Source organism: Tamandua tetradactyla, chromosome 8, assembly GCF_023851605.1.
Source record: "Tamandua tetradactyla isolate mTamTet1 chromosome 8, mTamTet1.pri, whole genome shotgun sequence".
NCBI classification, from domain to species: domain Eukaryota; kingdom Metazoa; phylum Chordata; class Mammalia; order Pilosa; family Myrmecophagidae; genus Tamandua; species Tamandua tetradactyla.
In genome coordinates this window covers 59,071,388-59,093,289 of record NC_135334.1, presented here as the reverse complement: position 1 = coordinate 59,093,289, position 21,902 = coordinate 59,071,388, and the positions used below count along the sequence as shown (strand labels likewise).

General features: G+C 44.6%; 1 protein-coding gene and 1 long non-coding RNA gene across 10 annotated transcripts in view; both read right to left on the bottom strand.

The window, feature by feature from the left end:
* DLG2 (discs large MAGUK scaffold protein 2) overlaps nt 1-21,902 on the bottom strand; it is a 2,206,106-nt gene that overhangs the window by 1,966,684 nt on the left and 217,520 nt on the right. The gene's annotated exons all lie outside the window — the stretch shown is intronic.
* The window catches only part of LOC143644424 (uncharacterized), a 37,900-nt gene continuing 18,334 nt past the window's right edge, over nt 2,337-21,902 (bottom strand). Inside the window, exon 3 of the long non-coding RNA XR_013156687.1 lies at nt 2,337-2,446. This is a non-coding gene — a long non-coding RNA (uncharacterized LOC143644424). The remainder of the gene's footprint in view (nt 2,447-21,902) is intronic.

The following is a 21,902-nucleotide window of genomic DNA, read 5'->3' as shown; positions in this document are numbered from 1 at the left end:
AAAATAAACAAGCAAGCAAAGAAAGAAAAAAGAAACAAACAAAAAATTCAACAAATGGTACTGCAATAATGGGATACTCACATGGAAAAAGAATGACATGTGACCCCTGCCATACAGCATACAAAAAAAAAAAAGATTGAGAACCCTCAACTCATACCATATATAAGAATCAATTCAAAACGGACCAAAAATCTTAATATAAGAGCTAGAAGTATCAAACTCCAGAAGAAAACATAGGTAAACATCTTCAGGATCTTGTGTTAGGTAATGATGTCTTAGACTTTACACCCAAAGTACAAGCAACAAAAGAAAAATGAGATAAATGGAACCTTATCAAAATTAAAAACTTGTTCCTCAAAGGACTTGACCATGAAAGTAAAATGACAACCTACATAATGGGAGTAAATATTTGGAAACCACACATCTGGTGAAGGATTAATATCTAGAATATATAAAGAAATCCTTCAACTTAACAACAAAAAGACAAATAACCCAATTCTTAAATGTGCAAAAGACTTGATCAAACATCTCCAAAGATGACACACAAATGGCCAGAAAGCACATAAAAACGATTCTCAACATCATTAGCCATCAGGAAAATGCAAATCAAAACTAAAAAAAGATAGCATTTTATACCCATTAGAATGTCTGCTATTAAATAAACAAAAGTAATGAGTGTTGGAGAGGATACGGAGAAACAGGAATACTCATTCACTGCTAGTGACAATGTAAAATGGTGCGGCACTTGTTAAGACAGTTTGACAGTTCCTCAAAAAGTTAAGTATAGAGCTACCATGTGATATGACAATCCCATTATTAACCATATACCCAAAAGAATTGAAAGCAGGACTCAAAGACATATTTGCACACCGATGTTCAGAGCAGCATTATTCACAGTTGCCAAGAGATGGAAATAATCTGAGCATCCATCAACCAATGAATGAATAAATAAATAAATAATGTGGTATAAACATACAATGGGATATTATTCAGCCATAAAGAGGAATGAAGTCCTGATTCACATGACTATATGGAGGAACCTGGAAGACATTATATTGAGTGATAAAGCCAGACACAAAAGGACAAATATTATATGATCTTACTGATGCACAACAACTAGAATAAGTAAATTCATAGAGTAAGAAGCTAGAGTATAGGTTAACAGGGGAGTGGGGATAGGGAATGGGAAATTAAGACATTAAATATTCAGGGTATCCATTTGGAATGATGGAAATGTTTTGGTAATGTATGGTGGTAAGGGTAGGTCAACATCGTGAATGTTAACAGCACTGAAATATATATTTGAACGTTATCAAAGGGGATAATGTTAGATTGAAAAAAAAGAGTAACTATATGGCCTTGCAGATATAATAGGACAGACAAAATACATTAAGTAACTGCCAGAGACTATGTCAAAACTTGTGAGAAGTTCAAACACACATATATTTCACAAATTAATAAGAAGTAGGTCAGGTCTCAGAAAATAAACTTGACATGCAAAATGAATTCTGTGGCATGGGGGCCCCTTCAGTTTCTCCACCTCAGCAGCTTCTCTGACGGGACCTGATGTGTTGGCAAGATAATGAGCACAAACGTGCCTACACCCCACCAGCCAGAGGCCAGACCATGAACATGAAGTCATGATCTGCATCGGTCTGATATTTCCCAGTGATGCTTGCAACCATACGTCACTCCCCACCCACCTTGGCATGTTTTTGCCTTTAAAACCACAAGCTGTCAGAAAGAAAGTTGGAGCCATTTTTCCTTTCACTAGCAGGTTTCGCTGGCTCCCACCTGCCTACTTTCCCCTTGCTCTCTCTCTGTCGCTTTCTTTCTCTCTAGCAATAAACCCATTAAGCTTTAACATGCTGTATCATGTGGATTCTTTAATGACCCATGCCTAACAAAGTAAAGTGAAGCTTTCTTGCTTAATGGACTTACCCTAAATACCCAAATCCAAAACTGCCCCTTTCAGTCATTATTCCCATCAAAAATTGTTATATATCCATTCAAGGTGGATTTTTTCCAGTAGGTTTTAGTGGTCCTTTATATGTGTATCCACACAAATGCTACCTCCTTGCACAGCAAGTCCTTGAAGTCAATGATCTGATTATTCAATTCAATTTGAACAGTACTATGGGCAACATAACTTGCACGTACACAATTGTTTAATAATTTGATAACTGTTTTGACTGTGAGTTTGTAAAGCAGAGACCATGACTCTGCTCTGATAATTTGATAATTGTTTTGATAATTGTTTTGACTGTAGGTTTGTAAAGCAGAGACCATGACTGTTTGATTTGGATAGCATTTATGACATTACAACTTACATTCTGGAACTTATTAAAGACTTTGTTTTCTTGGTTGACTTCCTCCAAGTAAGATTTTTGAAGATGTGGAGAGAAGACTGCTTAAACATAGGAGGGCATAAATTAGAAAATAAAGCCTATGAGAAAGAAGAATGCCAAGGATAAGTGAAGATTAATATAATATTTTACATTTTTGTCTACTTCATACTTCATAAAGCACCACTCCCCAAAGTTAATTTACTTCAACTCAATAAGTATTTATATATCACAAACTCAAGGCACTATACCAGTCTGTGGAAAACAAAAATGAGTACATACTCACCACTGAGAGCTTGCAATCCAGTAGAAGGTATGCAAACAACTACTCAAAGAAAAAGAATTTTGTGAAGACATAATTGCTAGAGGAATTCGATATGTAATCCAATGGGAAGAATAGGAGTAGGCGTCATTGAGCAGGTGCCCCTTCAATAGGGCCTTGAAATTAAAATGTTATTTGATTCGCACCAAACATTCTGAGATATTTGGAGCAGTCACTGTTATGCCTATTTTATAGGCCAGGTGCTTAAAGATGCTGAGGGGGCTCTCCTACCTAATGTTACACAATTGGTAAATGTCAAGTGGGACTGAATCCCAGTTTCCTAATTTCCAAGTCCAGTATTTTTTACTATATCACCCTGCAGAAATTTTAGGCAAAAGAGCAGATGGACTTTCAGGATAATTAATAAAAAAGACTACCTCTCCTCCTGCTATAATAATAAGTTTGGCTATCCTGTCAATACCATATGAACATAAATTTTCTCACTCTCTCAGTATTAATGTTATTTCCTCTTATGAGTACCAAAAATCATTTTAGTATTTTTGTGGTATTTTAAATATGAGTACTTGAGAAATCAAACCTTTGCTTAAAGATTTAAGAAACCTGGAAGAAAAGGGTGAAGGTCAACTGAATCATAGTAATCAAATAAAGACTGTAGTATGACAGTTAGGATGTTGCCTTGCTAGTGTTTGTGTCTTCTGATGATAGAACAAGAGAGAACCACAGGATTAAGCTTCGCTGCATAAAAGATTAATTTTCTCCAATGCTGGCAAAATGAAATGGATACCAGGGAAATAATAAGAATCAAATAATAGTAAGACTTACTACATGCCAGGCACTTTTCTAAATGCTTTGATACATATTTACTTAATTCTCAACTCTATGAGACAGATATTATTATGACCACCATTTGTGGATAATAAATCTGAGGCACAGATAAAGCCAAAATAATGTAGCTCTAAGTAGCAGAGCTGGGATTTAAACTCTGTTTGGCTATAGAATCCCTGCTGTTAACCAGTCAGCTCCACCGTCTGTCAAAAATGAGACCGCACTTTCCTTTTCTTGAGAGTATTAAGATACATGTATAAACTACCTCCATAAAATATAGGAAACAGTTCAGTACACCATCTAAAGAAACAGAGTCTGGAGTCAAGAAGACCAGCCTTTAAGACCTTGTTCAGCCATTGCCTACCCATAAGAACTTGGAAAAGTTATTTAACCTCTCAGAGATTTAGTGTCCTCCTTTCTAAAGGGATTAGCAATTACAGTTGATTCTTGTTTTCTTATGTTCTATAAAGTCCCAGAGAACATTGAATTAGCAAACATAGAACCTTTGCTCCTAAGGTTTTTACTGTATTTACAGGATTAGTTTCCTTTGAGCCTCTGGTCACAACATTGCCTTAAGTCATCAATAAACAATCTTGTTCTATATGCATTTCTGTTTAAAGAAACCTTATATCTTTTGCTTCCTCCTTATATTTGAATACAAAGATTTCCTAGGAAATTCTTTGATTCACAAGCCTTTTAGAGGCTGTCCCCTTTTAACCTCATCTAGAAGCAGAATCCTTGCCTTCAGAACATTTTAGAGAAATACATCAACAAAGCCTCTGAACATAAATTGAAGTGAGTTTAATCATAAATTGCACCAGGGGGCAGTTACTGGAGCTCATTAAGTATGGTGTTGGTTCATTAACATTGAATTCATGGTGAACAGCACTATAACTCCTGAGTGAAAGAAGCTTCTCTAACACATGTATTTTCTCCATAAGGCACAGCACAGATTTCTTGCACTTAGGAGCACTAGACAGCATCTCAGCACTATGCTTTGGGTTTATTTTAAACAGTGAAGCCCCCAACAACAACAAAAAAAACCCCACAAAATTGTGGGAAATGTGGCATTATCAATACTGTTAATACCAGAAAGTTGAGGGCAGTAACACAAACAGACATTTGCACACTGATGTTCAGAACACCACTATTTACATTGCCAAGAGGTGGAAACAATCCAGGTGTCCATCAACAGAAGAGTGGATAGACAAAATATGGTATAAACATAAGATAGAATATTATGCAGCAGTTAGATAAAATGATGTCCCAAAACATACGAAAACATGGATAAAACTTGAGGGCATAACACTGAGTAAAATAAGTCAGACACAAAAGAACAAATACTGTATGATTTGTTATTATTATTAAGGCTCTGGTAAAGCCTCCAGTGTTTTAGAGCAGCTAGAAGGAAAAAGCTGAGAAGAGGGAATGGTAGACCATGAGAAACTCCGAGACCTATTCTGCAGCTACTTGTAGAAGTGTGCTTTGAAAATTATTGTTTTTTTCTTTCCTTGCTTTGTATATATATATGCTATATTTTACAACAAAAGGTAAAAAAGAAAAAAAGTATAAGTAGCTATAATTGAAGTAAGGGAAAACTCCGAACACCACACAAGAAATCACCAAAGCCTCTGAGAAATGTACAAACTTTTTATTGCCAGCAGGCTCAGAGGATTTCTGTCCAAAGTCTGAACCCCAAATATCCTTTGTCTCCAGATTATATAGGCTAGCAAGCAGGAAGTACAGAAGCAGAATTTACAGAGTGGGAGTTACCATGGGAATGGACAGGGTCCATGTTATAAGCTCTGGCTCAGGGCTGATTTCTCTTATCTGGAAAGTAGACATTTTATCTTGCTATGCAGGTGGGCCTGGACATTCCTGGGCATGCCTGGACATGACTAGACAGATGCGGCAGACATTTTCTTCTACTACCTCTTCCAGAAAGCATGTTTTTACACATTCTTGAAAGTACATAAATTCAGAAAGTCATTTTAGTAAGGAAATACAGCAATAAAACTGGGACCACTCTTATGAACTACCTCATTCCCCCTTTTGATGATATTATTCATCACATTTTATTCCACAGATGTAGCACCGTTTTAGCTTGTGGGGACTAAATCATATTTATGATAGTTCAAGGGGTGCAGAACACTGAGATGAAGTAGGTGGGAGGCAGTTTTTCTGTCTACTATGACTTCTATAGTTTGACTTACACTTTTTAGTTAAGCAAGGAAGGAGGTAGAGGAGGGTAAGACATATATTATGCAGCACTAAAACACTTCCAATCAGAGTTCTGAATCTTCCAAAGGTTGAGAACCATCCCATGAACAGGTTTCTGGGGTTCCAGCCATTCCAGGTCTGATCCGGACATGGACTAAGGTTCTTATGTGATTGGTGATTTCCTCTATCACTTTTCCTTGGTCATCTAACTGCAGGCAACAATTTCCAGGTTGAATTTTCCACATACTCCTGCTTCCTCTGCTAGTTAAGAGCCAATTAATTTTGCTAGATGGCTTTTCTAAATTTGGTTTGTTGCTGTGCCAACAGATTTAAGGCATGGGCAGTTTCATTTGTGATTAGTTCTACTACTGCCTGGAGCCAAATGATGCAGTTTAACATGTGAATTGGGGTTCGATATCCCCATGACCCATCTTCTGCCCATATTGCCAGACAGTAATACTGGATGATGTGCTCAGGAGGCCACTCATTCTTTCCAGTTCCCTATTTGTATGTCTCTCTTTGAGGCCCAGTTATTTTCTGGTTCATAGACTGGGTATCTTAGTAGTTTCCCTTGCTTTAGGGGGATTAGGAAGAAGGAAGGGTGGGCAATTCCTAACACACAAGCTCCTGCCCACCCTACAGGTTAATTCAGAATAGCCTTTCCTACTGCAGATCCAGTACAATCCTTCAGAGGTTTTCCAAACACCTAGGGCTGAAACATTTTTCCAGAAACCTTTTAGGGTAGGGAAAGAGGCTAATGGTGATGGGTTAGGAGCTATGTGATTTTTGTCTGATCCCCACCATAAGGTGGCATTTTTACTTTGATTATAATCTTGTTGCCCCAGACAAACAAGGTTTCCAACTGGAACTGGGAAGTTGTTTTCCCATCTAACTATATAGTTTTTCCCAATTATGGAAGTTGTCAGGTTCTGTTTGCTAGGCCCAGGCCAGGAGGCAGTTATATTTACTTTTTCTGTTGGCATTAGTTCCCTTGCTTTCCATAGCCACTGGTCCCCCATATTTGTTCCTCTGCAGACATAACAGGAGGAAACATTTAGGGAGCCTACCTGTTCTGCTATTGAAAGAACAGACTTTAAGTGCTTAAGGGAATGACCGCTGGTTGTTCTTGTATTTCCTTAAAAATGGAACGGAATACCTGGAATTTTGCTTGATTGTAAGTGTGCATAATCCTTTTTATATAAAGGTTGGGATCGACAATGATTTTGGAAGAGAATTTCTTTACTCTGGCAAGCACTGGGACTTTTTTGTTCCACCAGGTATCATGAATATTTAAAATGGTAAAATTGGCAAGATTATAGTGCCCTGTCCTGCGATCAGGGCATTTGGTTTTTCTTGCAGGAAAGTACCTTGAAGGTCCTGGCTCACCATTAATTCACAGCTTTTGGCTGAGCTTACAGCAGGGTAGGCATGAGAAGTATTAAACAACAGAGACTTTCTCATTGGCTTTGTGGAACAGTGGCTTTACTTATTGCTATATCTTTTTCACCTTCTGGGAGTTTTAATTCTACCACAATCTCATGTTTGGCCTTGTTAGGATCATTTCAGATGTAGTGATGGTCTTCCTCAGGGTCACTGATCGAGTTTGTGGTCTGATTGTAGGTACAGAAGCCCTTGAGGATACTTTGGCAAGTGTAATGGGTATGGAATACCAAGGAAAAGGTGACAGTGCCTCCAATATGGGTAGCATGGATGCACTCATGGCAGGAGTCGGGGGTGGTGGTCCTGAAGGGACAAAGGGAAAGGGCAAGATGGATTAGGTACAAAAATAGCATTTTACAATTTACATAGAAAAAGAGGAGTTACCTGGATATGGATAATGCCAGCAAATTAGAGTAAAATTAGTTTCTGGAAAGAATTGTAGGTGGCCTACTTCTAGGAGCACTAATAGAGCCAAATGAAAAACAAACAGAGATGAGGATAAAGAAAGTCAGGCCACAGACCCGGCAGGCCAGGGTGCCCATGCAGCAACTCCTCAATCTTCAGCCATGCATGGATCAGTCTGCTCCAGAGTCAGAAGATTTTCTCAAGCTTCAGCCATGCATAGACAAGCCAGTTTCAGAGTGGCTGAGGCAGGTGGGTTCTTTATGCAGGGTCAGATGCAGCAGGTTTTCTGGGTTGGTCTGGTACTTTCAAGACGAGGTAGAGCTGTTTCCAGGTTTTAACCAGGAGTGGTGGATCCAGGGGATGATTTTTGGCAATGTTAACAGCTGTAGGGATAGAAAGGAAGGCCACATAGGGCCCTAACCAGGTGGGTGTTAATGCCTGATTTTTCCAATCTTTTACCCAGACTAATGATCCTGGGGGAAAGGAGTGCACAGGGAGTGTTAGTTGTAGTGGGAACCTTTCATTTATCCAGCTATGCACCTGAGACAGAGTGGGGCTTAGGCCCTGGAGTTCCTTTTTTAAGGTTAATTCTCCAAATTGTGTAATATTTCCTTGGAATTCTTTTATCAGTGGTGGAGGCCATCCAAACAAAACTTCAAAAGGGGAAAATCCAGTTTGTTCTGTGGGACTGCATCTTACTCTTAACAAGGCTATAGGGAGAATATCAATCCATTTTAGACTGGTTTCCTGACAGTTTCTTCAGATGTGATTTCAGAGTACAGTTCATTCACTCTACTTTTCCTGAACTCCAAGGCCTATATGCTATGTGGAGAGTCACTTTATGTGGAGCATTTTGCTGAGATTTTGTATAATTTGGGTCACAAATTACAGTCCATTGTCAGAGCCTAGGGAACTTGGCAGGCCATACTGCAGAATGATTTCTTTGCACAAGAAATGAACTACTTCCTGGGCCTTTTCTGAGTGGGTTGTAATGGCTTTCACCCATCTTGAAAATCTGAGCACAAGTTACATTTAGCACAAACTGCTCAGGCAAGTTGATGCAGCCAAGGAAAGCAAAAGTACTATTAAAGAAACGTTCTAGGGCTGTTTTACCATAGTAACTATCTTCATGAACTTGTGAGACCACCTCTGGGCCATGTGCTTCTGGGATTGCTAATCAACCATCCTTGAATTTCCACCATCCATTCAGTAAAAGGGCACCACCATCTTCGTTCAGCCAGCTATGTTCAACCTTGGAGTATTTTGATGGTAGGCCACTTACAGGTTCCGGTAGAAGTGCTGCTATTAAGGGGAAGCAGGTTTTTCTTAAGGCTGCTGCCTTGGCTTCTTTATCAACCAGGCGGTTCCCTCAGGCTACTGTTGTGTTTCCTGACTGATGCCTGGGACAGCGGATGATGGTGACCTTCATGGAGGCCCATGCTGCTTACAGGAGGACCAGGATCTCTGTGCTGTGCTTTATTTCCTTCCCCTTGGGATTGATTAGCTCTCTTTCTTTGTATAGGGCCCATGTACCTGAGCAGTGTTGAAGGCATACCTCGAGTCAATGTAGATGCTGATGATGGAATCTGATCCTAACAGCAGGGCTCTGGTGACTGCTATGAGTTTGGCTTGTTGAGCCAAAGTGCCTACTGGGCGGAGTCCAGATTCTATGATTGAGCCCAGGGTCACTACTACATATCATGATTTTTGCATTCCATTGTGGGCAAAACTGCTGCTGTCCATGTAGTATTCTACAGTAGGGTGGGAGAATGGCTGGTCCTTTAGGTCTGGTCTGCTGGAGAACATTTCTTCCAAGGTTTCTATACATTCATGCTTGGGCAGGCCTTCTCCCATCAGTAGGAGAGTAGCTGGGTTTAGGCTGCATATGACCCCTACCTGAATGTTCGGGTTGTCACATAAGATGGCCTGATACTTTAGCAGCTGGCAAGTGGAAAGCCAATGATGTCTTTTGTTGGAGAACTGCTTTGATTTGGTGTGGGATGTGAAGGGTCAGATGTTGGCCGAAGGTTAACTTTTCACCATCATGGGCTAGGATGACAGCAGCGGCTCTGGCCCACAGACAGGGAGGCCATCCTTTGGCCACTGAATCTAACTGCTTCGACAAGTAAGCTACCAGGCGATCCCAAGAACCTAGTATTTGGACAAGGACCCCAGTGGCTATTCCCTATCATTCATGACTGTACAGGGTGAAAGGTTTGTCAATGTCTGGGAGATCCAAGGCTGGGGCTTGGGTGAGCTCCTTTTTCAGAGTTTCGAAGGCTCTCCTGTTGTTCAGCTCCCCAGGGTAGGGGTGAATTTTCAGCACCCTGCACAGCCTCATACAGAGGCTTAGCAACTGCAGAGAAGTTAGGGATCCAGATGAAGCGGAATCCTCAGGCCCCCAGGAACTCACAGACTTGTTGCCAAAATGTGGGTGTAGATATTTGATGAATGGCTTGTTTTCTTTCAACTCCTAGGTGCCGGGTGCCTTGGCAAAGTGGAATCCAAGGAATTTTACTTGTTTTTTTTTTTGAAAATTTGGGCCTTTTTTCTAGAGACCTTGTAGCCTCTTTGATTTAGGTGGGTCAGGAATGCCTTTGTACATTCTAGAAGTCTTGTGAGGTTGTGTTGGCTAAGAACAGATCATCCACATACTGGAGCAAAACACTATTACACTTATTGCCATGAAATTCTTACAAGTCCTTTCCTTGAATTTGGCTAAATATAGTGGGAGAATTCTTGAACCCTTGAGGCAGGCATGTCCAGGTGAATTGTTGTTTTATTCTAGTGTGTGGATATTCCCATTCAAAGGCAGAAAAAGAAAAAGAAAAAGGGCTGACTAGTACCAGACAAATGCAGAAGAAAGCATCTTTCAGATCAAGGCAAGAGACAAATGATGCTGTTACAGGAATTAAGCTTAAGAGGGCATTTGGATTTGGCACTATGGGATGTAAGATAACAGTCACTTTGTTGATGGCCCACAAGTCTTGCATGGGGTGGTCATCATTGGTGCCAGGTTTTCATACTGGTAGCAGAGTAGTGTTCCACAGGGACTGACATTCCCGTGGTATACCATGAACAATTAAGTGGTAGATGTGTACTTGAAGTCCTGGGCTTCTCAGGGGACTGGATATTGTTTAAGATGCACTGGGGCAACTCCCAGATGGAGTTCCACGAGGACCGGACTGGAGCGGCATTCATCGCTAGCCCCAATGAACTGTTTTCTGCCCAAACAGAAGGATCAACTCCTGGCACCTGTGGATAGTCAGATCAGTTTCAGTCTTCTTTGGCAAGGAAGGGGCACCACTCTTCCATCTGTGGGGCTGTCAGTGTCACCATGATCTTTATTTCTGGGTCCTTTAGCATCAGGAGACATTCCCCTTCTGCATTGAAGTTTATTTGAGCCTGGAGTTTTGTCAGGAGCTATCAGCCCAGTAGGGGTACTGGGCAGTCAGGAAGGTAAAGAAATTAATGGGAAACTTCACGGGATCCTAGCAGACACTTACGGGCTATTAAGAAGGGATGCTGAGCCAAGATATCAGTGGCTGCAATAATGGTGATTTGCCTTTTAATTTTTGGTCCAATTTATTGCATGACAACAGAATGTTCTGCTCCCGTGTTTATCATAAAGTCTATCTTTTGGCCCCCTACTGTCATTGTAATCATAGGCTCCCCGGGACTGAGTGTGAAGAGGCCTAGTCTGTTTCTGTTTGAGTTGTCTTCAAAGCCTGTTAGACCTTGAGATCAGTAGCTCTGGGTTCTCCACAGCTAGTGGGGTGTTTGTCACCCCTTTCCTGTCTTTTGTTGGGGCGTTCTGTGTGGAGAGCCGCCTCCCAGTCGGGCCTAGTGGACACGATGCAGCCTGCTTTAGAGTTCCCCCCGCCCATCGAGTGAGCCAAGATGGCGCTCACATCCTGCTTCCGTGTATGACTTGCATATCCGCCAACCGTGCCCACCTATCACCACTGTATACGTGGCGTCAGCCCATTGGACCCCGATTATGTATATAAGATGTTACCCGGATGAGGTGGAGAGAATAACCCACAAGGAGCCGTACCTGACGGCCGCATAGAGGTTGTTCCCCCGTGGGGTGTCTTCCCCCACGTGGAGCCAGTATTAGAGAAAGCTTGCTTAACCCCAGTAAAGATCTGTACTCACAACCGCTACGTGCTCCGGTCTCGTGACTATCACTAAGGTCAGTCTGTTTGCGTCTGTCTCTCTCTCCCTTTTGTCTCCCCTCCTGGCTGGAGGCCCTGAGCTGAGTAAGAAGCCGCGGACAAGTGGTGGCCCGTACGGGGAACCTCTCTCTCCGAACTTCCGGAGTTCGCAGTGGACTTTCTGTGCCTGATCACCGCGGAAAGGTGAGTACCTATTATTAAGTGGGAGTTAAGGGCCGCGGGCTTTCAGGTAGCCCCGGTGACTCGGGAGAGCTCCCCGAGTGAATAAAAGACAGTACCGACTGCAATCATGGGGCAGTCTGAAAGTTCACCTCTGTTAGCTCCTTTAAGGACCCTCTTGAAGCAGCAGGGTATCTCAATTAAGAAAAATTCCCTCCTGCGGTTCCTTGATGATGTGGCAACTTTCGCCCCTTGGTTCCCCCAGACCGGGAGTCTTAGTTTGCCTTCTTGGATAAAGCTTGGCAGAGACATAGACAGGGCGCGCCGTACAGGCTTGTGCATGGACCCGATCCTAGTCCCTGTCTGGGAGGCCGTCCGCGCCTGTCTTGAGGCAGAGGTTGCTACAGGCCTCGGTCCGCCCCTTGCCCTACAGCAGGCACGGCGCGCGCTTCAGGAAGCTCAGTCGGTCTCGTCTGCAGACGGCTCCTGTAAAAGTGAACCGTCAATTCATAAACCGTCCAAGCCAAACAACAGTTCAGACACCTCTGATTCTGAGTCAGATAGTGATGGGACCAAAGGTGCGGATGCGCCCCCGTTACTCGACTGGGAGAGACCCCCTGTCTCGCCCACGCAGCCCTCCACCCCGCCAGTGGTCACTGTAGGGGCGCGGCAGCTTCCCAGTGATCCCGGCAAGAAACCTCACCGAGAGCTCCCCCTAGTGTCCGAATCCGGTAATTACGCTGGTCCGCCTTTGCGGAACCCAGAACCCCTTGCAGGCGGGCCGGGGGAGGGGCATCTACAGCTGTATCCCCCACCTGAATACTCAGGCCCTCAAGACCCCATATCATCAACAAGTGGAAGGAGGCATTTCTGGAAATGGGTCCCCTCTTTAACCTTTAGGCCTTTCGGTATACTAGGTGGGTACCAACCGCTTAAGCCAGAGCCAACCCCAGAAATGTACCCGGTTATCATTAATCCCCAGGGTAACAATCAGTATGAAGCATATGATTACAAAGTATTAAAGGAGTTGAGGCAAGCCGTCCATCAGTATGGCCCCAATGCCCCTTTCACATTGAATTTGGTTGAAAATCTTTCTGCCCTGTGCCATACTCCTGCAGATATATACCAGCTGGCCCGTGCTTGTCTGCCACCGGGCCGATATATAGATTGGAAAGCATGGTTTGAGGAGTTAGCTGAAGAGCAAGCCGCAAAAAACGCGGCGGGGAGACGCGGCGGTTGGAGTGCAGATATGCTACTAGGGAAAGGTGCCCACTCACAAAACCAAACAGGGTTCCCTACAGAAGTCTATGGACAGATCTTTCGTTGCTTCATAGGCGCCTGGAAAAAGTTAGCAGGTCAGGGAGAAGCTCAAGCTTCACTTAGCAGCATACACCAGGGCCCCACTGAACCATTCGTAGACTTTGTAGCCAGGATGCAAACTGCAGCTGAGAGAATTTTCACAGACCCAGGAATAGCAGAGACTGTAGTTAAACAAATGATATTTGAGCAGTGCAATAAAGAATGCAAAGTAATTCTAGTACAAAATAAGGGAAAGAGCTTGACGGACTGGGTTCGGCTGTGCAGGGACGCTGGCAGCCCGTTAACTAGTGCAGGCCTAGCTGCCATGCTGGCCAGCTCCTTACGAATAAATGCAGTGCAAACCGAAAACCCAGGAGCAAAGCCTAAAGGATGCTACCAATGTGGCCGATCGGGACACATAAAAAGAAATTGCCCTAATAAGGACCAACCAACCACCGCCCAACAATCTAATAAGCCTCATGCGACAGCCAGACTCTGTGGCCGTTGCCATAAGGGACCCCATCGCGCAGAAGACTGTAGATCAGCCTTCGATGTGCAAGGTAAGCGCCTTTCTGGCCGTCCTGAGCAAATTCCAAAAAACGGGCAGAGGGGGTCCGCCTTTCCGGTGGGCCCCCTTACTGGCAGTGTGGCGACGCAGCACCCATCCAGCTCCGCGCCTCCCATAGATCAGCAGGACTGGACCTCTGTGCCACCTCCAGGCTCGTACTGACCCCATCTATGGGAGTCCAATCAGTGAGAACCTCCTTTAAAGGGCCCTTACCGCCAGGTACAGTGGGGCTCCTTTTAGGGAGAGCATCTACAGCCCTGAAGGGACTAACAGTGATACCAGGTATTGTGGACCCAGAGTCCACAGATGACACCCGGATTATGATACAATCTCAGCAAGGCACCTTAGTTATTGAAGAGGGTGATAGGATAGCACAGCTTCTACTCCTACCCAGCTTGCATGCACTCCTTCCAAGCAGAAACAAGCAGAGAAAAGATAAGGGAGTTAGGTTTACTGAAGGAGTTTTTGAGGGCCTTCATATGTCCTTAGAGAATCGACCCATGTTGACTCTTAAAGTGCAAGGCCGACCCTTCTTAGGCCTGCTAGATACCGGGGCCGATCGGTCGATTATAAGACAGCAAGAATGGCCCCCTGCCTGGCCGACGTGCAAGGCGGAAGAAACCATTAGAGGAATAGGCCATGTCTCAGCACCCATGCTGAGTGCAACTGCCCTTCATTGGGCAGATGAAGAGGGACATCAAGGTAATTTTCAACCCTATGTACTAGCCTTGCCCGTGTCCCTATGGGGAAGAGATATTCTAGCAAAAATGGACGTTACCTTGACCAGTAACTGTTCTCCAACTTCAAAAAGTCTGTTAAAAGGAATGGGATACGTCCCTGGCAAAGGATTGGGAGTCTCATTGCAAGGGCATACAGCGTCCATACAGGCTGCCCCCAATTCTGATAGACGAGGCCTGGGTTTTTCCTAGGGGCCACTGAGGGGAGACTCCCACCCACGCCTATAAGACTCAGGTGGAAAACCAATACTCCGGTGTGGGTGCCTCAGTGGCCCTTACCAAAGGAAAAACTTTCAGCACTCCACGCTCTAGTATCAGAACAGCTAAAAAAGGGCCACGTCATTCCTTCCACATCACCTTGGAACACTCCCGTATTTGTCATAAAAAAGAAATCAGGTAAATGGAGACTGTTGCATGATTTAAGAGCCATCAACAACTGCATGGAGTCCTTAGGACCTGTTCAAATGGGGTTGCCACTCCTCTCGGCCCTGCCAAAACACTGGCCTGTTTTTATCTTAGATCTTAAGGACTGTTTCTTCTCCATTCCACTTCATCCCGAAGACACTCCAAAATTTGCGTTTACTGTGCCCTCTCTTAACCATGAGGAGCCATGCCACCGCGTCGAGTGGACAGTCCTGCCCCAGGGCATGACTAATAGTCCCACCATGTGCCAGCTATATGTTGCTGCAAAGCTGGCCAACACTCGACAACAGTTCCCCCAAGTAAAAATCATTCACTATATGGATGATATTCTGCTTACCCATAAAAACACTGACATTCTCAAGACAGCTCTATCACATTTAGTCCTCACACTTAGAAAAGTCAACCTAGAAGTAGCCCCTGAGAAAATTCAGATGGCAGAAGTTTCCACCTTCCTAGGAGCAAAAATCACGCCTACTCATCTCTCCCCTCAGAAAGTGTCTCTCAGGCTAGATAACATACATACCCTTAACGATCTGCAAAAACTTTTAGGAGATATCAATTGGGTCCGCCCGTACCTAAAGCTGCCCAATGCCAGACTAGCGCCCCTATTTAACTTGCTGAAAGGAGATTCGAACATAACCTCGCCCCGGTGCCTCACTCTAGAGGCGAGACAAGCGCTTAGCCAGGTAGAACAGGCACTCAGTAGCGCTGCTTTAAAAAGAATAGACCCCCAAAAGCCCTTCGAAGCCTGCTTGTTGCCGACAGAATTCCAGTCCACGGCAGTGCTATGGCAACAGGGGCCTTTACTCTGGATCCACCCTGGAATTTCACCTAAAAAGAGTTTAGAGCACTATCCTACAGCGATTGCAGGGCTGGCATTAGAGACCGTCAAAAAAGCCGTGCAGCATTTTGGCCAACAACCAAAAAACCTCAGAGTACCTTACTCCACCCAACAACTTGAAATACTTACTGGAGCTATAGATCAATGGGCCATCCTCCGATGTACCTTTTTGGGAGAAATTGATAACCAATACCCAAAAGATCCCCTCTTACAATTCGTCACCCGTCACCCAGTAATCTTTCCTAAGGTGACTTCATCTAAGCCACTAGCGAACGCTCTCACCGTGTACACAGACGGTTCCAGCTCCGGTTCAGGAGCATATTGCGTAGAAGGAGGTTCTCCTAAAACTGTGTTCTTCCAACCACAGAGACCTCAATGGGTAGAGCTGCAAGTTGTTATCACAGTCCTGAAAGAACTTACCGACCCCCTAAACATTGTATCCGATTCCCTTTATGTAGTGAACTCTGTAACAATTTTAGAAACGGTGGGAATTATAAACCACTCCTCCTCAGTCAGACCATTCTTTCTCAAACTTCAAGAGACAATATATGCCAGACGATGTCCTTTCTTCATAACCCATATTAGAGCCCACACAGGCCTGCCAGGCCCCATGGCACAGGGAAATCACGTAGTGGATGTGGCCACTCGACAGCCACATATCTTCCCTGCGCTGACACCGTATCAACAGGCCCAAGAGTTTCATACTAAATTTCATGTCAATGCAAGCACCTTAGCCAGACGGTTTCACATACCGCGTGCAGCTGCCAGAGATATAGTCAGAGCCTGCAATAATTGTGCAGAACAGAGGGTAGTCCCTTCAGTTGGAGTTAACCCCAAGGGCCTCATCCCGGGGGACATTTGGCAGATGGATGTCACTCATCATCCAGAGTATGGCAAAGCCAAATATCTACATGTGTCAATAGACACATGTTCTCAAATTATATTCGCATCTGCTGAAACAGGAGAGAAAGTCCACCAGGTTATTGCTCATTGCCTCGCCGCTTGGGCGGCTTGGGGCAAGCCAAAAATATTAAAGACAGATAACGGACCTGCTTACACCAGCAAAACCTTCCAAAAATTTTGTGAAAATATGGAAGTACAGCTGAAGCATGGCATCCCGTATAACCCCCAAGGGCAGGGAATCATTGAAAGAGCACATAGGTCCCTCAAAAATTTCCTTAAAAAACAGAAGGAGGGAATAAGCCATGGCCTGTCTCCAAAAGCTCAACTATCTGTGGCTTTATTTACATATAATTTTCTAAATGAAAACTCACAAGGAATGACACCTGCCCTTCAGCACACCGCTCCGAGCCCTCAACATAGAGGCTTGGTCCGATGGAAAGATGTCCTGTCAGGACAATGGCAAGGCCCTGACCCAGTGCTCAGCTGGGCCAGAGGCTCTGTTTGTATCTTTCCACAGGAACCAGGACGCCAACCGGTGTGGGTTCCGGAGAGACTAGTGAGGACCGTGGCATCGCCAGAAGACGCTAAGGAACCGGTGCTCAATAAAAAGGAGGGATCAACAAGTCCTCAACCTGAACCATCAGATTCGGTCCCCAACTCTGCTGACGACCGACAAGATGACAGTGACAACCCTTCGACTGCCCAGAAAGGAGATCGGTGATGGTATCCCCCACTCTCCTATAAAAATCTATTTAACTTGCATTTGCTTTTTCAGTACAATCGCAGTGATCGAGGGAGAAGAAAATTTCTTCTGGGGCCTGTGGCATCACCCCCCGACGCTGGCCCCATTCTCTGCTGGGTCCCCCGTCTCGCCCAAGCTCTTACGATGCTAGCTATGTCACTCGCCCCTGAAGAGACTGGCAACAACCGCAACGCTGCCCGGCCGCTCAGGGCGGGACACTCGAAAGCAAAAGCTGCAGCGAAGCCCATGGCTATGTCCCGGGTATAAAAGGCGGCACCAGTAGTCACAATTTTGGTCATAAGCGGATCTCTAGGCAGAGTCACGGTCCTGGCCAGGCTAGACTCAAGCCATTGCACAGAGATGCTTAATGACACCCTCGACTCTGGTTGCCGCTCTCCTAACCCCCTCTATCCCCAGTTGCGAGGCGAAGCACTGCAGGGAGAGTCACGTGGTTTCCAGCTCACGGACTCTCCGGTCTCTATATGAGGAGGCATTCTGGTTGGTGCCTAGCAAGCCTAGTCCAGACTCCCCAAAGCACCAAAACATGTAGTGGGCCACTAGGCCCACGGGAGCTCACTCATCAATGGAGACACTGGGTCGATATATATAAACAAGGGGGAGATGTGGAGAGCCGCCTCCCGGTCGGGCCTAGTGGACACGATGCAGCCTGCTTTAGAGTTCCCCCCGCCCATCGAGTGAGCCAAGATGGCGCTCACATCCTGCTTCCGTGTATGACTTGCATATCCGCCAACCGTGCCCACCTATCACCACTGTATACGTGGCGTCAGCCCATTGGACCCCGATTATGTATATAAGATGTTACCCGGATGAGGTGGAGAGAATAACCCACAAGGAGCCGTACCTGACGGCCGCATAGAGGTTGTTCCCCCGTGGGGTGTCTTCCCCCGCGTGGAGCCAGTATTAGAGAAAGCTTGCTTAACCCCAGTAAAGATCTGTACTCACAACCGCTACGTGCTCCGGTCTCGTGACTATCACTAAGGTCAGTCTGTTTGCGTCTGTCTCTCTCTCCCTTTTGTCTCCCCTCCTGGCTGGAGGCCCTGAGCTGAGTAAGAAGCCGCGGACAGTTCTGCTTTCCAGTGTTCTTCTTCCGGATAGTAACCACACTGGTTCCTTCCCAGTGGAGGCCCCCAATAAGTGGGTATTTTATTTCCGGGCACTGGTCACTTGAAGGTTCCAGGTTTTGAGAACAGGGGCTTTCTGGTGCTCTGGGAGTGCTGCAGCAAGCAGGTCTGCTTCTCTCCGTGCCTCCTGGTCTCAGTTCATGTAGACTTCGGTAGTCACCTCAAGGAGCTGGGATATATTCATTCCAGAAGATCGTTCTAATTTTTGTAGCTTTCTCTGGATGTCAGGTTGGGCTTGCTCAACAAATGCAGAGTTAACAACTCTTTGCTTTTTTGGTGCCTCGGGGTCAAAAGGAGTGTACAGTCTAAAGGTTCCACAGAGGCGCTCGTGGAACTGGCTAGGGGCTTCATCTGCCTTTTGCAGGACTTCAGCAGTTTTTGACATATTGACTGTCTTTCTGGCCCCCTTTTTCATGCCTTGAATGAGCACAGTTTTGTAGAGGTTTAAATTATTTCTGTAAGTTTCGGTATTTGGGTCCAACCCCAGGTCAACATCTGGGAAAGAGTTGTGAGCATATTGGGATGTGTTCATCATCCCTATGGGGATATTTTCTTCCAACCACTTCAGAGCAGCTTGTGATATCTGTCTTTGCTTTTCAGTGTTGAAGAGGGTGATGCAGAGTTGACGGAATTCTTGCCACGTTGGCTGATGGGTCTGTATAATTGACTAGAGTAAGCTGATCATAGCCTGAGGCTCCTCAGTATAGGAGGGAGTATGCTTTTTCCAGTTTATGAGGTCAGTGGTTGAAAAAAGCTGGTAGACAAATATTGGCTAACCTCCCTGCAACTGGCCTTCTGGATCATAGTAAACTGGCCCTCGGGTTTCTCTTAGGGGCAGTTGCAGAGCTCCTGAGGCGCCACAGGTTTTGCCAACCCAGGTCTAAGATTCCAGGTTAGTGGGACTTATGGAGGGGGTTCAGGCAGACTGGGACCAGGAGAGATAGGAAGCGAAAGTGGAGAGCTGACTGGAGTTCCTGATGAGGTATAGTTTCCAGTAGAGGGTGTCAGAGGAGCTGACGGCACTTCCGGAACCACAGCCAGTGCTTGAGGTAGGGGTCGAGAAGATGGAGCTGAGTAAGGCGAAGGTAATGGGTCTTCATCAGCAGCGGGGAAGACTGGAGGTTCTTGTGGGGTCAAGGATTTAGGAAGGCAGGGGTAAACAGTCTCTGCTGGCAGTGGGGTGGACAGCCCCTCTGTCCCTTTATTTTGGCAGCCCGAGGGTAGGGAGAGGTTTTTCTCTGGTGGCTGTGGGGAGTTTTCCAGGGTGAGAAATTAAGTGGTGACTCGGCCTAATTGCTTTGCGGCAACCACTCTGGGAAGTAGAATGCCCAGGTCAGCACAGGCTACCAGAACTTTCACATGGCTTTCAATGCAAGTTTAAGCCATGGTGGTGAATTTGGAACAAGATGGACCCAGGAGTTAATATACGGGAACTGGTTGGGGAGGTTAGGCTATCCCATGACAACTTGCCAGATGGCTTGGATCAGTTGTGGAACCCTTTGGAGGGCAATTCAACTCCAAAAATGGGTCATTCCAATTGGCAAAATTTGTGCAACTCTTGGGGCTTGAGCTTCACTCCATAGTCTCCAGTAAACCTTTTTTGAAATTCTTAAGGAGGCAGGCTAAGGGGGGTTGCTTGCAGTACCACCCACAGTGATCCTCCTGGGGCACCAGACAATAAAAGAATAAACAAGATGACAATCACTTCATCTGTCTCTGACTGCTTCCCTCGTGGGAAGTTAGGGTTCTCTTGGCATGAGACAGGTTGGTATAAACCCCCAATTCAGACTCTCTTGTTGACAGTGCTGCTTTACAAGCTGTATGAGGACCTACGGAACTGCAGCTCAGGAAACACAATTCGCTTTATGGGTGGCATAGCACCAATGACTCAGGACAGAGCCATGTCTTATTCACACACTTTCACATGCCAGGCACTCAACAACACGACAAGTTATGTTGCCTCTGAAAACCAGAGTGTATCTAACTACTGGGGATTTCTCCTTCAGCCTCTATTTTGTTAAAAGGGTACTTGGCCTGGCTTAGGAGGTGATCAGTCTCCTTTTCTGCCTAGAAGGCAGGACATGTCAGTCCCTATACCTGATCGAATGGCTGTTCTTACCAGTCCAACGGGCGGAGCTCTGGTTTGGTGCTTAGGGCTGCTGAGGTCCCTCCTGAGTCCCGGGAAGCCAGTGTCCCATTCCAATCAGATGATCCTGAACCAGAAGAAAAGGTTCTGGGGGCACCCAGGGATGATCGAGATCAGTCCGTGGCTCAGGGAAGGGACACAAGGGGTCTCTTCTTTGGGATGCAGAGCTTCCTGGCCAATGCACTGGAAGTGAAGTAGGGGAAAACTCCAAACACCACACACAAAAAACCCTGAAGCCTCTGAGAAATAACAAGCTTTTTCTTGCCAACAGACTCAGAGGACTTCTGTCCAAAGTCTGAGCCCCAAATATCCTTTGTCTCCAGATTATACAGGCTAGCAAGCAAGAAGTACAGAAGCCAAACTTGCAGAGTGGGAGTCACCATGGGACTAGTATAAGCTATAAGCTCTGGTTCAGGGCTGATTTCTCTTATCTGGAAAGTAGAATTTTGTCTTGCATTCCTGGGCATGCCTGGACATGACTAGGCAGCTGCAGCAGACATTTTCTTCTACTAGCTCTTCCAGAAAGCATGGTTCTGCACATTCTTGATAGTACACAAATTCAGAAAGTCATTTTAGTAAGGAAATACAGCAATAATACTGGGGCCACTCTTATGAACTACCTCATAGCAATATTAGATAAAATAAATCCCTGAAATCAAAAACTTGAACATGTTTAGTAACATAGGTAACTACTATAGCAAAGTTAATATTTGTAATAACTTTCTATTTGATATTATGAGAATGTACACAGTTTTGATAGTTAATCAAATGATATTTAAGATACTGTTTAATACTTAGAATTTAAGAAACTCTGATATCTGTACCTGTAGATTTTTTTCCTTCCTTGCTTTAATTTTAAATTGGTTTATGAAACATATTGTACAAACAGGCTTTACAATAATTATTTAGATATTTTATTTAAATATGCCCATGTATAAGCTAACTAAGATACCCATTTTAGATGGTTAAGATTTTCATATGTTAATTATAAAAACATTTGTGTCTATATTTTCCTAAAATCAGAAAATGTTTAGTAACATAGGTCATTACTGTAGCAAAGTTGATTTTTGTAATAACTTTCTACTTGACATTTTGAGAAATTCACAGTTTTGACAGCTGATCAAATAATATTTTAGCTAGTGTTTAGTATTTAGAATTCAAGAAACTCTGTTGTCTGAATTTGTAGATTTTTTTCCTTGATGCCTTAATTTAAAATTAGTTTATGAAACTTATTGTGCAAGCACAG